The sequence below is a fragment of the Lolium rigidum genome, chromosome 5 (assembly GCF_022539505.1).
Source record: "Lolium rigidum isolate FL_2022 chromosome 5, APGP_CSIRO_Lrig_0.1, whole genome shotgun sequence".
NCBI classification, from domain to species: Eukaryota; Viridiplantae; Streptophyta; class Magnoliopsida; order Poales; family Poaceae; genus Lolium; species Lolium rigidum.
In genome coordinates this window covers 86,557,655-86,575,007 of record NC_061512.1, presented here as the reverse complement: position 1 = coordinate 86,575,007, position 17,353 = coordinate 86,557,655, and the positions used below count along the sequence as shown (strand labels likewise).

General features: G+C 41.3%; 2 long non-coding RNA genes across 7 annotated transcripts; both read left to right on the top strand.

Annotated features, from left to right (window-relative positions):
* Positions 1-10: 10 nt before the first annotated feature.
* On the top strand, positions 11-4,150 carry LOC124652130. 5 transcript variants are annotated; one of them, XR_006987600.1, is made up of 6 exons: positions 17-101; positions 199-241; positions 911-985; positions 1,608-1,742; positions 2,462-2,654; positions 3,215-4,148. It is a non-coding gene; the product is annotated as an uncharacterized LOC124652130 (long non-coding RNA). The 5 variants fall into 5 exon arrangements; XR_006987598.1 differs by having other exon boundaries at positions 2,468-2,654; positions 3,215-4,145; XR_006987601.1 differs by having other exon boundaries at positions 11-74; positions 1,608-2,654; positions 3,215-4,150.
* A 2,797-nt stretch (positions 4,151-6,947) lies between these two features.
* On the top strand, positions 6,948-12,785 carry LOC124652131. Of its 2 annotated transcripts, XR_006987602.1 has the most exons (6): positions 6,948-7,044; positions 7,672-8,914; positions 8,985-9,069; positions 9,312-9,607; positions 10,208-10,285; positions 10,579-12,785. It is a non-coding gene; the product is annotated as an uncharacterized LOC124652131 (long non-coding RNA). The 2 variants fall into 2 exon arrangements; XR_006987603.1 differs by lacking the exons at positions 6,948-7,044; positions 7,672-8,914; positions 8,985-9,069; positions 9,312-9,607 and adding an exon at positions 9,655-10,027.
* Positions 12,786-17,353: the final 4,568 nt, after the last annotated feature.

Below are 17,353 nucleotides of genomic sequence, written 5' to 3'. Positions count from 1 at the left end.
GGGGATGGGGATGGGGATGGGCGGAAGGTGTAAGTGGTCAAACTATGGGAAGGCTGCAGGAGAGATTGATCCATGTAATACTGTGCTATGTTGTTTATTTGGTAATAACTTGTCTTTATCCCAATTGCAAATTTGATACGCACAAAGAAGTGAATGGATATTGATAATGACCTGTTTTGAATTTTATTGGTGCAAAAGTGGAGCTTCAAGTTGTGCACGGTTTGTGGTTCATCATATCATGGTAAGATCCTTATTCTCTGCCCAGGTTCGACCAAATACAGTGCGCGGATCATGATCTGTTTTAATAATATATTTTCATCCTCTATAATCATTTTTATATTGGTGCTTAAGTGATAGGAATCATGATCGGTTGCATGTTAGTCCTTTAACATAGTGTCCTGCGGCCTGGTGGGCCTCTGTATTTTGTTAGCTAAATATAAGGTCTTTTATATCCCATCATACCATTAGCCAAATACTCGAATTATATTGGTTCCCAAATCCCAATATAAGAACAACGAACAAAAAAATAAGCAGCAGCTTTAGAACCGAACTTTTCCTTTGAATGGAAATTGTTAACACGTAAGTTGTGTAGGCAGTGATAACATGATTAACTCAACTGATGGCAGCTCTTTAGTTTAAAATCTGCTGTGCGTAGCACAAAGAGTCACATGCCTAGGTAAAAAAAAGTTTGGTATGTCAAATCTGCTCATAATGATTAACATGGTTTCTTGGATGCTAAGTTGGTGGGTAGCCATATCTTCTGTTGTCTACTACTATTATTTATTCAGGATAAAAACACGATTTCTCAGCTCTTTTCTTATGTTTATGCTCCTTTGTGGGTGCATTTTTTTCCTGCACAGAAATACAACATTCTAAATTAACTTGTGTTCGAACTTCTGATATTCTGTAGGTTTCGACCATTTCGTAGGTTCCCTGTTGCATGGGCATTTCTTCTGGGATAGTACAAATGGCTATATTCATGCAGGTGGTTCTATTTTTAGAACATTTCTTATATTACTGAGATGCTTGTACAACATAAATCGGTCATATCAAATAATATCTCCTACAAAACATACCTTTTTTCACTAAGCTTACTTGTACCAAGGCAAACACTTGTGTAACAACAAATGCTGATGTTGCCTTTTCAAAATCATCTGCTCAGAGCTTAGCAAACATTTAAAGTGTGAAACAAATCTCTCAAAGCTTGGAATCTTGCATCAAAGTGTGAAACAGATCATTTGAAATATTATTTGTAGTTACTTTATTGCTACAGCCAAGTCTTTTTGTTATTCTTAGCATTTCCGTTCTATCTCTGTTAGGACTATGGTGTTTTCCATTTTCCCGCAACTAGCACTATTCTTTTAGGTTCTACAGCTAATCTGTTTATGGTCATTTAATTTCAAAGTGCAGTTGTGGCCATTTAGCTCTCTATAACAATTTATTAACCAGGTAGTAGAATATGCACAATAGTATAATGATTTTACATCTGTGCATCAGCATTAATGCACATATTTACTTTTATGTTCGCATACAAGGCTTATGGTTATGCATTCTGTAATTAACATTTTCTCTGGAGTTGTCTGACATTGTTTTATCTGGTTTTGCAGAAAGAAGTACCACTAGCGGTTACTGGATTACTAAATTTACTGGTTTGCTCCGTATTCATGTGGATATGACTGCATTGAGTCAGATGACAGAAAACAACCTCAAAGATATTATATAAGCACATGGCTAATGGGATGGTTAGTGATTATTGTTTTACCACTGAAATTTACTATTGGTTAGTGGGATGGTAGTTGTTTTATTCTTACACTCTACTGGGGGCTGTGATTTTGGATATGTGGTAATAAGGCCTGGTAATAAGGTTAGTGGGATGACGTCCCTGAGCATATGGACATTCATGGAATAAGCAGGATGTGCTAACAGGGTATTTTTTTCTCACTGAAAGTGTGTCTTGTGGTGGCTGGGTGTCTAGAGACTAGAGACACATTTCTTGCATGGTCGACTAAGATGGAGTGGCATGACATGGTGGGAGTAGATATAATTTCGAGAATGACTATGAAACTTGATTTTTTGTGCATGTTTAGCAGATACTTCTATTTTATGTTGCGGCTATAATATACTACCTCTGTCCATTTTTAGATGTCAAAAATTTGTCTAAATTCGAATGTATCTAGACATTTTTTAGGCATAGATACATCCAAATTTAGACGAACCACTGGACATCTATTAATGGACGGAGGGACTATATATTATGTCCACGAGATATGCGGTGCGGGGAGTCGCTGTTGCAGTACATGGAAAAATGATCTTCCTTTACTTCATGATCGTGTATTCTTTCCCATGGATCATAAATAGCTCGGGATTTTCTCCCTTGCGCTCTGCTTTATTCTTATGCAGTTCTTCTCTATTTTGTTGCGCCCTTTATGTAAATATGTACAAAATATATAATCGTGATCAGTTGCAGGTGTTTAGAGTATTCATGTTCACCAGGGAGCACAAGGAGTTGGGGAGGAAGGATGAGCGCACGACCATCCATCAGCGATGGCAAGCAGGGAAGGGGCAAGTTGGAGGCAAACATCAAGTCGTTGGAGCATAATGTAGCTCGGAAAATTACCACAAGAACTTGAGTTTGAGACCCTGAAGCAAACTAGGTAAATGTTCTCTGAATAAAAGTATTAATTTGCTTGTTTGTGTGTTGTTTGTGATGTGTGGTTGAGTGAAAAGTGAGCAGATCTTTTATGGGGAAGGAAAATTATTTGTCCATGTTCTATTTTCCTTGGGTATCAAAGGATATCTTTGCTATTTCTCAATTTTCAAAAATATATGCTCAGACACACAATATTCAGTCCAGTCTTATTGCAAACAGGAAAGGTTCCATCGGTATTTACGAATTTATGCATATCAGAAAAACTGAAGAAGCTAGAATATCTCATCGTAGGGTAACTCCATCTTTTGAAGCTCTGCTCCCGAAGAAAGGAGACTTATATTTTAGGGTGACGTTGGTTTTTCCAACGAAAAACAAGAACATTCTTTCATGAAGATGCTATTGGGTATCATGGATGTCTTGCGTTTTTTTAACAAAAGGCCCCCAACGAGGGGAGCCCTGGCTCCATTTTCATCAACGAAACCAGTCTTTTTTACATCATCATCATCTTTTTTTCTGAAAGTAAAACGGGAGTGCCCTCAGGCAGAAACTAAAAGTTCATTACAGGGGCTTTTTTCCAGCTAAAAACAAAAGGGAAAACCTAAAGGTAAAACAAGAAAGCTCCAGGACATCAAGTGGTGGCCGAGGTGGAGTAGCATCCCAGCTTCAGCTCGACTTGTACTGCTGAACCACGCACCTGAGGCTGTTCTTGATCATCTCTTTCGGCAGCAGGTCTCCATCTCTTGCACTCAGATTGTTCCAGCCAGGGTTCCAGAACGGAGTGATGGGCGAAGCCACACAAGGCTTAGAGTTGCTTGCAGGTGTCGATGGAGCAACGGGCTGCACCAGGAGCTGATCCAGGAGAGAAGACGCCAGGGAAGCAAGAGATAGTGAAGCCACAGGGATCACACCCAAAGCAGCAAGGGGCTTTGGCCACCTGTAAGGCCTGCTGGGAGAAAGTGTTATCTGTAGAAGCATAGGCTCCTTCAGGATTAATCTCCATTTCATGAAGATTTATACTTAGGAGAAAATTACGAGTTTCTCAGATTTTGTACCACCATGTAGAGGTCTTGCATCGAAGATACATACTTAAAGAAAATAACGACTTTCTCAGATTTTGTAACACCATGTATATATCTGGAAAGGAGTTCTTCTAGAAAATAAATGCTAGAGTATATGCGCATAGGTAGATGAGTAGTACATGAAGAAAAGCTTGCCTAGTGCATTTATACACTAACATAGGTTGAATTCACACGAAATAAGAACCTTAACTTTTATTTATGGCAACTAGAAAATCCAAAGCACAAGCTATATAAATAAATATTACAAGAAAGCACAAATGTTCTTTATGTATAAGGTAAGGCTCATACATTTTATCCTTAGCTAATATGCTTCAGTGTCATGATGAAGGCAGCTTCTAAAGCCATTGTACATGGTCATGATCTTCCTTCCTTACTTACCCATGGATGTTATTGAGATTGTTTTTTGACCGGGACTACGACGGGTATTTTGACCGGGACTATGGCAGGCTTACGCCATCCTGAACAACTTTATTGCCAAAAACCTGGGTTACCAACAGGATCCATTACAAGTTTTTAGAGCACATCGGGAGGGGGGGTAGAGGGTGAAAAGGACCAGCGAGCTCAAGGAGGCTCAAAGCTAACACACCAATTAATGAGCATAGACGACGAAGCAGGTGTGGAGCATCGATGAGCCCAAAGTCGAAGGTCACTAATGCAGTGGCGGGTGACCACCATGGGGGACTCGTCTTGGTTGTTGAAAACAAGAGAGTTCCTCCGCTTCCAAATGTTCTAGAGAATGCCGGTGACTACTGTAATTTTTACAATGTTGTGGCAGCAGGTGGTGAAGAGGTTGGGGAAGCAGGCGATGCCGCGTTCGTCAACGTCGTAGTTGAAGGAATGCCAAATCTCCCGCGCTAGAGAGCAGTCCAGGAGTAAGTGATCGACCTCCAAACCTCAAGCGAGCATGAAGGGAAACGGGCATGAAGGGCAGAGGGCAGAATCCGTCAGCCGATGCAGGAAGCTCCTCTCGCTGGTTGGGAGACGGCGCTTCCAACCAAGCTAGCTGAAAATCTTACACTTCAGGAGGCAGCGCTCCTCCAAACCTTAGCCGCCAGAGCATATGCCTGAAAGAGTTGGAATAGAAATCCTTATTCGAAAGCATTTTGTTAGTGAGGCGGCAAACGTGATTGTCCTAGACGTCGTGGCGAAGGAGAACGGAGCTAAGCTAAGAGGTAAGCACGAGAGGCTCCTCCTGGGCAACATGGAAAAGTCTAGGTTGAAGGAGATCCTTATCCAGGGTCATGTTCAAGGCAGCTTCTAAAGCCATTGTACAATATAACCATCAAGAGCATAATAACGGTGATATTCTCTCCAGTCATATACACCATTCTATTGGAGAAGTCTCAGTCTAACTCCTTGGGGCAAGCAATGCATAGGTTGTTGACTATAGAGTTAGTTTTTAGTAAAACATGTTGTATTAACGAAGATTTACATATTATTCTACCCATCGGATAGATTTTTCATTTGATTTCTACATTATCCTTAATTATATAGTGTTTTACAAACTTTTTACCAAGACGGCGAGCCAAGGCGAGCCCCAAAATATTCCTCTATTTTCCTGAATGTATATAAGCATGTGCTACTCTGTTCGTGATTTTGTTTGCCTTATCCTAATTTCATGCTATCCACTTTGTTTTGGAAAAGCTAAAAAATAAATTAATATTTTACACTTGATTTTCATTGTCATTATACAAATATAAATCCATACGAATTCTCACATTCTCACATGGCTTGTATCTAAAGGTATAATTGTTGCACTCCCATGGAGCATTTCTAAGCTATCCACGATACGCATGTGTCGCTCCAGGGCTGGGCGTTCCACTCATTTTTCTCCTTTCCGATTCGGCCACGTGGCACTGTGTGATTGGCTGCTGCTTGGTCATGAGTGAGACAAAGGCTAGCCAATTTTCCCCAATCCCCGCATCTGCCCTCCGCCCTCCTCCTCCATCCCGCGCCCCCTTCCCTTCCTGCCCATTCTCCTCCTCTCTCTCTCTTCGCTGCCGTCTCAGCTGCCACATACCGCACCATCTCCCCTCCCCCCCCCCCCACGAAGAGCAGAGGTGGTCGTCCACGCCCCTTGCAGGCCGCAGCATCCCCGCGGGAAGGAGGCACGGCCATGGCGGCAAGGGATGAACCGATGCAGAAATCGGCAGTTGGAGCTCTGCTACGTCCCTCCCTCTCCCAGTTTTCACGCCCACCATGGAGGTCCACACAAGGAAGCGGAGGAAAGATGCGGGGGATCGATTCATCTGGGCTGCAGCTCGATCCACTAATAGCCAGGTCCCCCACCTTCTCTCTGGATCCCCTTCTTTGTGCGGCAGATCTCCAATGCTTCCCTCACGGTTTAGTTTTTTGCTTATTTTGCAGCAGGATGTGATGCTTCTCATAAACCGATTTTTCTTGTTGTAGTGGATCGACAACAGATATGCCTTCATCTCCCTCTTGGATCTCGGTTTTTTCATCTTCCCTTGGGCTGTCAGATTGTGTTATGGTATTGGAGTGTTAGGTAGAGTCACAGATATGAGATATATAATTCTTTGTGGAGCTAATTTCTTGGCTCATTGTGGTTTCTGTGTAGATTATTTATTTGCTTACTCTGCGTATTTGTATGTATCTTTTCGCTAACTGAATTCGATTTCAAGAAGCAGCCCAGAGGTATACGTATTTTTAATTTTTCTATTGGCACCTAAATCTCTAGGCAAATCATTTAGTACGAATTATCCGATGCTATTTTCTTCTTTCATAAATATAACACTTAACTGCATGTTTTATTTCTTATATTGTAGTATAAATAGCCTAATTGCCTATACCAGCTTTACATATAAATATGCACTGAAACAAGTATTTTTTTTTCCAATTACATTACAGATATTAATTGAAATTGTGTATGGAGGAAGATTCAGTGTTCATCCCTAGAGATATAATCCTTCATTTTCTGTTAATTGTATGGTATTATTATCTGGTATATCATGTTTCAAACAACATTGTTGGTCTTTTGTATATTTTTGATGAATTTCTCGCACTGTCAGTTCAACCTTTGTATATTTAGTTAGTGCTTCTGTGTTCTTCTGGTAACGGTGGGCTTATATTCTGTAGTAAGAGATAGTACACAAATTAAAGGCGATTCTTACTTGAAATTTGTTGATCAGTAATTATGCTTACTTTCTACAGGCTACCAATTGTCGTGTTTCTAAAAATTATTCCACTGTTGCTTGTGCAGGTACATCTGAATGAATTATGGTATTGTGTAATATCTATCATTTACGTTCCAAGGTTTTCATGTGTGTCCCATAAAAATCCTGAAGAGAATTTAAGGTGAGTTCTTGATGGAAGTGTATTTAGCATTTCTTTCAAGGCAGAAACGATCAGATGCTTGAAATTATTTCATTCTTGCGTCAGTTTACAAATAGTTACATTAAATGGCCGTCAAATACAACGATGGATTCTCAGGCCAGAGCACTTGGCAGTAGCTTACCATTTAAAAGGGAAGGTACAATTGGACAGTGTATATTTGCATATCTTTAGAGCAACTTCAGAGCGCCATTTTTTCGTTTCACCATATAACTGATGTTGAAGGTCAGTGTTCATGGAACTGCTGTTGAAGGTAAAACCGTGGTTTCAGCAAGTGGAAACAGCAACATCAAGTGTGAAACGAAAAAAATGGTGCTCTGAAGTTTCGTCTGAACATATGCAAATCTACACTGTCCAATTTTACCTTCCCTTCTAAATGGTTTTAGCAAGTGGAGTTTCCATTTATATATCGGAGCAATATACTTTGCTAGAATAGGTGTAGGTGTCATAAACTCCAAGAAGTTAATTGTATAATTGCAATGGTTGTAGTGGCTCACATTATTTGGATTGAAAATCTTTCTGCTACAGAGAGTCCAAGTATTGACCGAACAATGAAATTCTTCCAGCTAATATTTATTCCATGATTTACAGGGTACAACTAATTTATCGCTGGGTTTTATGTTGGTGCATCGATTCTATCTTGTTTTGCTGCCTCGCTGATAAGTACCATGCATCATTGAATGGACTTGCAGGTATTTCATGATTTGTTTCTATACACATATGTTACCTTAGAGTACATATAAAGTTAATACAATCGCTTTTAGTCCATGAAAATCTGCATCCATGCTTACACTTCTTATATGCAACGATGTTCAATATTTTCTATAAAGCATGGCCGTGCCTTTTTTTGGATAATTATGCTGATGTAATATGGTCGTTTTGCATCTCAACAAAGTTATCTAGCAATAGCCAACTGCATCTGAACACAGCAGCAATATTGTTCTTTTGTCTCATAGTTTAATTACATGCTCAACTATATTTCACTTCATTATTTTCCATCTACAATGACACTTCAAATAACAGTGGCCTTATACTGTTATGTGTTCTATTTTCGTAGAGTCTTCTGGTCTATTCCAGAAGTTAGAAAGCCCCTCTGCATAGTACGTTGCTGGATTGTGTTTCTAAACTCTTCTATTTTAAGCTCTGATTTCTTGTTTGGGTTAGACATGTAGAAATAGGAAGTAACTACCCAATCCGTGGTGTAATATGTATTTTGTTGCAAAATGCAAAATTGCCTCCTTACATTTGGGGAAAGACTTACTGTACTACATTTTATTTTAACTGGTTCATCTATCCATTAATTAGAAGAGTATCCATGTTGGTTTTGTATTCCACATATTTCTATCAGCTGCATTCAGAGGTGCTGAATTCCATCCAGATCATCTAGGCTGAATTTGTCACGCCAATGCACTGCAAGTCCTAAAAAAAGATATAAACCAAATGTTAGAGCTTTTGTTGTAAATTCAGATGACTTGAGTTCTGCAGCGGGGTGATAGTATGTAGGTCTGGGGATAATGGAGCCCTCGGTTTGACGGATGAGGACGGTGTCAGTCATGCGTTCGCGGCTCTGGCCAAGTTTGCGGTACCGCTATTTTCTGAATGGTACTAACATCATGTCCGGTAAAAAGGGTGGACGTGGTTTCTTTATGTTACCAGGCACTTGCACTACGAGTTTGTTGTGGTGTGATTGCTGAATTTATAAATGTTATTCTGATGGCGAAGCTTCATGGAGGCGGCCACCGGTCTTTCTAATGGCAAAGAAGAGGAAGGGGCAGGTCCTCGCGATGCCATATTAGGGCCCAAGCCCAGGTGCATCGCTCAAGTGATTCTCCAGGTAAGGAACCATCTCACGCTAATCAATTCATGTATTTTTTTTCCTGTTCACATGCCCCTATTCGTTGTAGGGAAGAACAGATGAAACCATACATGAGGACACCAACGCGTAGGAACATGCCCTCATAGCATGCTTCGTTTCTTTCTTAGTCCCAGGTCGCTCCCTCCTCTATTTGTACCTCATTTTTGGCGTGAGATTTAGACGATTATTAAAATTAATTTGCTCCTTAATTTATCTTAGAAGGCCATCCTTTAATTAATACACATGATTTACCTAACTCTTAGTGCTGAATAACAGATTAGGTAATTGTGAGTGTGAATGTATTAGTTAGTTCTCTTTTATTTAATTGTTCACCTATCTTGCGCTTGATTGATAAATATCCTTGCTTATGGTATAGGATTGGGGGCAGTGGCCATGCCTGCGGCCTTCCCGTTGCGGTCCCTAGGACGAGGTCGCCTAAGGCGACTTCCAGTGCGGAGCACGCTGCAAGTGGTGGCGATGATTTTGCAGAGCTTTGGCTCAAGCCATCGCATCTCTTTTTGGTGGTGTCCTTTCTTCAAGAAGTTAGCCGTGCGGAGCATGCTGCAAGTGGTGGCGGAGATTTTGCACATCTTTTGCTCAAGGCATGGCATCTGTGTTTGGTGGTGTCCTTTCTTCAAGCAGCTAGCCCCATGACCACTTCTATTGTTAGAGGTGCATGGACTGTGATGACCTCTGAAAATAAATTCTGTACCTTGCAAGAATTCTAATGTGGATTATTGTACAAAAATTAAAAATTACCATGGTTTACAAGCAGCACTGAAAAAATGCACAAATTTATATTTGTTCTTTCTTTTATATATTGAATACCAGTCTGACCTCTTTTGCAGCTTAATTACCAGTTATCCTTCATTGAAGTTTTTTGAGCCAATGAAAATAGAAAAAAATACTTAAGATTAGTTGGTTATACCTTCATCTGACCAGTTATTGCCCTGATATGTTTCAGCGCAATCACTTTATTCCCAAGTGTATCGTAGATTGCGGGAATGACCTTCGGATATGGTTATGGGCGGGGATGGCCTTTGGACATGGTTATGGCTTTCTAATAATTACAACAGCAATGAGCACATGCATGTAATTGCTTTTTTAATGTCTTTATAATAGTTATAACAACAATAAGCATGAGGTTTCTAGAATATACGTGAGTCTCTCTCACTCCCATCTCCCCTACTCATGCTTTATCAAGTTAGTACATAAAAGCAGTTGGTTAGTATCTTTTCTTTTGTTAGATACTGATTCATGATCTTCCTGCAGAGATGGCTGGAGAAATGGCCCAGGAAATCAGCTTTTGTTAGACTTGCTGGTGAAGGAGATTTGTCCCATCAATTTAAGGTTGTAGCTTTACTCAAGATTTACCGTTCAAATGTATAGTTTTTAACTATGTTTCCCTGGCTAAGAATGTCACATATTGTCTGTATATAGCTGGTGGTTCAATGGCGGGAACCATACATGAAACCTTCATTGCAATATACTTTTCCCTTTGCTATGTAGAATGACTGATTCCCTGCCTATGTGTTAGTGTGGTGTATTGTTCTAGATTCTTATTATCTATACTGATAATGCCACTGATAGTAGCTCTACATGTATCTGGGATATGGAGTAAGCTTCCTAGTGCTTTGTTTCAGGCTATCATCTGCAACAGGTGTTGGAGCACAAACCAAGCGAGATCTGTTCTGTAGCAATTTCCATTCTCAAATAGGTGCTGTGATTCATCTTCCTCTGCAACTGTCCTCGTTTCTGATCCACGAGGATGCGTGTACGCTCGATCCCAGGTGTGTCTCTCCCTCTGTTCACACTTTATGCTTCACGGTGTTTGTTGATAGTGTCCTTAGGTACAACTAGGTCTCCAATCCTTCATGAAAGAGAAAGTTTTTTTACAAAATGGGTAGCAATTTCAAAGATCTCCAGAGGCGAAACAGCAGGCAGATCCTTTAACATGTCTAGGCATAGTCAGGCAGATCCTTTAACATGTCTAGGCATAGGGTATGTTATAAGCTACTATCCCATTGTGTGAAAATTCAGGTATGCTAAGCTGCAGAGTTAGCTGTTGGTTCTCTGCACTTTTTTCTAGAGTTATTGTACAAGCGGGAGAATATACGTGATGAAAAAATATCTCAAACAACAACCACTTTGCTAATGTTATTTCAGTATAAAGAAATTTCATATTTACCAGTAGCTTCTTCCCACCTTATCATGTCTTTTAAATAAACATGAGAAATCAATTCAAACTGATTGAGTTATATCTATAGCCATAGTACCACTTTGCACTCCCCATCACTAAATCCACGAAGTGCATACCTTTGCCAGATTGTACACAATGGCCACTTACTCCCGTTGTGGTGCGTGCACATGTGCATGCCACACCGCTTGGTGTTGGTGTGGCTTTGATAGGTGTATGTGCCGCACCATTTAGGCAATGGTAGCTATTTTCCTGTATTATCCTTAAATTCGTATGGGTGGCGTCAAGCATTATTTTAGTTTTATCTTTGCTTACGTATATGGAGTTTTAGCTAAATTGAGATTTCTATTATAATTACTTTGCAATTTCTGCAGTTTAGTCATTAGTATACTTCCCTCATTAGTTCGGATATAATGTGGAGGGTTTTTTTTTTGCTATGCACTTTTGGTGCTCTGATATCTACAGATTCTGGTTACAATAATAACCCTCATTAGTTCGGATATAATGTGGAGGGTATATTTTTTTCTGTGCACTTGTGGTGCTCTGATATCTACAGATTCAGCTTACAATGACAAGCTGGTCGACCATGCCAGTAAGGTCAAAGCGACAAGTTTAAGGAAACATTGTGGTAATGTCCTTCTTTCATTTCATGTCGTCTATTTTGTTTAATTCATTTATTCATAGAATTTGGGTGTTTAATGATGGGTCTTAAAAATTATTGGACGGAGGATAGGAAAGTATAACAATAGTCACGTGTCCAGGTAAGGATGAGTGAGTTTGGAGTAAGAAAAAAATGATGTTCTGAAAATGAAATGCTGTTGCCAGGAGTATACCCTGATTCTTCTTTTATGTGTGCTGCATTTTTTCATCTATTTTGCTCGTTCCCCACTATTTCATGCTACATTTTCTCTTGTCAGTGTACATGAGCTTAGTTTGCTCTTGCCTGTATGGATGTATGTATTGGCTTGGTTCTGCATACAGTACCTTATTTGCCCTTTACGGTTGTTCTTATGTATGTGAAAGCAGAATATTGACGACATCTCTTCACCTTTCATAGTAAAGGAAAATCCGTTAGTCCGGTAATTTCTTAGTTAACATAATTGCAGATTGTAGATTACCTTTAGTTGGCTGAATTGTCTAATTTGTAGTTATATGCATCCTATGCTCATCCAGTGGCACATATGACTACTTTTGACAAGAGTCCTTGAAGAAAGATGAAGTGGTGGCCACTGGTCAACAATGTCTGCTGCAAGGGTTGTGACCTATGTATAAATTTTATGTGTTTATTATGACTTGCTAGCGTACATGTAAATGCACCCTTACATGACCAGTGGTTATGTCATATAGAGCCACATGTAAACACATCTTTACAAGATTAGTTGGTCACTTTATGCCAATATACACGTGCTTCCATTGTATCTATCTAAAATACAAAAACTCAAGTGAATCATATGATGCTTAAGTGCTTAACCCATACATGACAATGATTTCAGTTTTATCGGTTGATCACTTTTTTTGCTTTCTTTTTTAGACACTTTTTTACTTTCTGCTGCACTTTTAACAGCAGTACAACCTGCTGCACAATAGAAGGTAATGAGTAGACCGCCTCCGCTCATAGCGTACAAGGGCGTTGTGCTAAGGTTAGTCGATGTCTAACTTCATTGTGTGCAGCAGTTGCAGATCTTTGATGTCTCCATCCCCGCCAGCACGGTGCCGCCTCTATCCTCTGCCCCTCTTCTTGGTGCATAGTGGCCGGCTGGTCAGACGCTTTTGATCGCTGGCTTCCGGTTTGAGGTAAAAATGTTTTGGGGTGCGGATCGTAAATGGAAGAATCACCGCGCACATAAAAACTAAGGGCACTATCATCTTTTTGGGTACAAGATTTGCGTGATTTTTATTCACATTTGATCTTTTGCCTCTTTTATTCATTTTCCTAATATAAGATTGATTATATGAGATATTGCTGCATGATTATATGCTAAAAAAATGTTCTTGAGGGGCTGTCTTGTGCATTATATGATTGTACCTCACTGTCCTTGTGTGCTCAATGAAGATGAAGATACCCTTACTTCCTGCAGTGGCTTGGGAAGGGGAGTAAGATCGGTTCTTGCTCAGTAAAAGGCCAAAGAAATGGTGGTACCTATGCTCCCAATGTAGAGAGATCTTTCTATGGCGATGCAGGGAATTTCAATGCACAAGGTCCTCCAATTGGTGATGTCAGTGGTGTTAGCATCTGGCGGTGCAGCTACATATTAGATTTATGTTTTCTATGCGCCGTGGCCTCTGAAGATTGAACTGCAACGAGCTTATGTAGATGTTACAACTTTTGTACCTTCTATTGCTCTCAAAAGTAAACACAGAATGTTAGTTATTGTAAGTATATTTAGCTACTTTCCTGATTGTGTATAAGCATTGTTGTTCTTTCCCAATTTGTGTGTTTAGTTATAATTGGACTATTAATTTTGTTTTCTAAATCCTCTAAAATTTATTTTTATTTAAATTTATATCTGTTTGATTTTCACGGGTTCGTGCGCCAAGGCGCACATCTAAATCTAGTATGTGATGAAGGTCGGACAGTTTCAGATTTCGTACATAACGGAGCGATGGGGTGGCATGCGTTTTTATTCTGCTATCCCTGTGGTGTATTAAGTTTGGATTACAGAGAACACACCCCCACACCCTGTCTTAATGTGTTATGGCGCTTCATCGCGCCCCTAAACGAAATTTTAGCTGCTCAAATATCTTTTTGTCCTGTTTAGTACCAGGCAAAGAGCTGCTACAAGTAACTTTTTTTTTATAAAGAGCTTTATTATTTAAAAGTTCAAACACTACACCCAGTCTACAAGTATCTCTAATATTTGTGGTAAAATCATAGACCAATATCTTTCACGAATAGAGAAGCATAAACATCTTACAGATACAGTATTGCCACCATTGACAGATATCTTGCAAAAAACAACGGCATAGAAACAAAAGAACGGGGATGAAAAATCAGGAAAGTCATCGATTAGCAGAAAAACAGCTCAAGGTACGATACTTCAGCTGAACACTACTGGCGTCTATTCCTTAGTAACATCCCGCGTGGCACTCTGCTATAATGTTTTCTTTGATCTTTTTCTGCGAGAAAACGTGGTTATCCTGAAAAATTATAGATGAAACAAGGAAAATTACAAAACGAATACTAACAAAACATTGGAAAATGAAGAACACAAGCAGATGACAGGGATAAATCAAGCCAAGGATGAGGCGTGCCATGGGTATAAAGTATAAACCAAGACTAACAGCTGAGAAGCTCAGAATACATTAACACACATGCATATGAAATTTGTATGACCTGCTAGTCTGCTAATCAGGAAGATTGCTGACATTTCAGTTCTCACAAAAAAGTTGACTTAAATTCATTTAGAGCCTGCACTCAATTGTATTGGGCAATTTTTTTTTGCTTAATTTGTGTAATGGCAGCTGATAAGACATAGTATATAGCTGCCCCAGTTAATTTGGATCGAAGAAAATATTTTATTTTTCTTTCTATTTCTAGTTAGTAAATCTAGGCAGCCTCCCTCTAAATATTTGTAGACTTGCACGGTCAGGGGCTCATTAATCGGAGGTGCAGGGTAAACTAAACTTGCTTGGTCTTGGCAGGGTAAACAATGGCTACCTGCCGACTCTACCTTCAAACTTGTCATGATAGGGCCTAATCTTTGTTGACACGCATATAAGGTAAACCACACTTGCTTGGTCATGGCAGCCTGTTACATTGGCTGCCCTGTGCAAGATGGAACAGGCAGCTAGTTATTCAGTAATGCATCTGGTGTTTCTATGACAGGTTAATCTCGCTCACCTAATATTGTGACCGAGGAGGGCATGATGTCGCGTTTGTGACCCAGTAGACAGGTGAGTGAGTCCGCTACCTTGCGACGGTGATCAGCTGGAGTCTTCTTGCCAGCATACACCCACGTGACAGTGAGGTCGCCGGCGTGACACAAATCCTCATGTGGTTTATGAGCAGCAAAGCAGGAGACTTGAGACATATGTATACTTGATCTTGCAAATCAGACACTCATACCTCAAACAAAGTGAGTTGCTCAGACGCTGCGCCTTTTCTTGCCACGCCCTGGTGATGCTGCCCATGAGTCACTGATGCAACATAGAGCTACCCCACTTGTTATTTGGGGCATGATTCATGTCATCAACTTTGACAGTCTCTCGTGTGCACAGACCAAAAATGAGGACACGAATCTGAATCTAAACCAGATTCCTACCTCTCCACATAAGCAAGCAAAACCATAATACGAAAAGTAGTATATTTATTTTCATAAAAGCACACATTAGCTATCAGGTCGTAAATGTAGACTCGATTTCAGGCACTTCAACTAAAACGTAGATTAAAATGTAGCAGATGAACAATAAAACCACAAATCTGGCATGCATTATATTAAGGGTGGAAATACAGGAAGATCAGCACACAAATCCAACCAAGCCGGTCAACAACTTTATACAGAGAACAACATAGCAAAGAGCGACAGAAATATTAATACCGGCGAAACAGTCAGTGCAGACAACCACATCGATACAGATGCCGATTAGAAGTTCATGTTTAATTATCCACTTTAGCAAGCGCTGCAGCAGTTTGCTGAACTGCCAGCGGTCTGGCAAATATTCAAATTTTTCCTATCAGCATTACTACCATATGTGATGTTTATTTCAGCTTGCAGGTTTTCTAAAAAGACACATGCATATCGGCAGCAGTAAAGCAGCCTGACACAACAACAAACACTGCCAATAAATTCAGCTATAGGACACGTTCTTACAGGCAAATTCAGGGGCAACTTAATCAGGCCTTTCTCACTTCAATGATGACATGAGGTACTACAACGTAGCAGCATGTCAGAGGGGGAAAAAGATCTCACTACAAAGAAGAGAGGGCAGCAGGCAGTTCCAAAAAAGAAAGAACAAAAACTGAGGAAGAATCGAAGGTACGTACCTGAGCCCCGACGGAAACCAGCCGGCCGCGCCGGCCGCACCAGGCGAACGAACACGCGAAGAAGATCGCGCCAAAGAAACAGCCCGTCCAGAACTAAATCATGGAAAAAAAACGTGATTAACACGGGAGTAGGCAAGATTAGTCCGGCAAAAGAAAAGAAACAACAGATCCTTAGTCAGGGAAAAGAAAAGAAACAGCAGATCCAAGAACAAAGGACGGCCGGAATCGAGACCAGCGAAGAATCGGCCGGAATCCAGACGCAATCTCGCACGCGAAGAGGCAACGAACACAGTCGGTCAAACCCCACCCCACCGACGGAGAAGATAAAGCAGGCCCGAGAAGAACACGCGGGAACCATGCGCAAAACGGGCCAGGCCTCATACACCGACACTGGGCCCCACGGCACCGTCCAAACGCTGAGAAAGCTGGGATTGCAACGGCCTTACCTCTTTTTAAGAATTTGAACTACTGCCGCGTTGCAGGCTTTGCGCATGTTTGAACTACTTGGCTCGGTCAGTACTTGGGCAGCGCAAACCGTTTAGTCTATGTAATGTACTCCCTCCGTCCTTGGGAAGATGTTGGAGGCGTAGTACATTTCAAAGGTTTAAAATGCTTCAAATTATCTCTCGTTGCGTTGCGCTCGATCTTCTTCCCTGCTGTGGCGCCGTAGGCCCTCCGTTGCGACGTCCTCCCTGCAGCGGCGCCCGAGCTCTCGTCCTCGTCCCTACAGCAGCTCTCGTCCTCCTGTGGCGCGCCGCCGCTCCCGAGGTCTCGTCCTCCTGCGACGCACCGCCCCACCTGAGCTCGCCGTCGTCCTTCCTGCGGCGCCTGAGCTCTTGTCCGAATTGCGACGCCCGAGCTTGCCGTTGTCCTCCGCGCGGCCGCACCGCAGTGCACCGCTGCTCCGTGCGCGCATCGCTGCTCTGCTCCCGGCGCCTCACCCTTCCTCCCCGTGCCGCTGCGCCGCCGGTCCTCATCACCCGCTGCGGCATTGCTCCGCTGTCTCCTCCTCGGCAGCGCACCGGTGCAAGGCCGCTGCTCCTCCTCGGCACCACGCAGGTGGAGCTCCTGCTGCTGCGGTGGCTCCCGTGGCTCCGATGAGAACAAATTCAGTTAGCCCTTTGCAACACCTATTTTACCTGAAGAAGATTGTCAGAAGAATTCAGTTAGCCCGTCTGACTATGTTCTTGCATCAAACATGTATCGTATTGAGTGGAAAAAAGCTCGAGTACCGAAT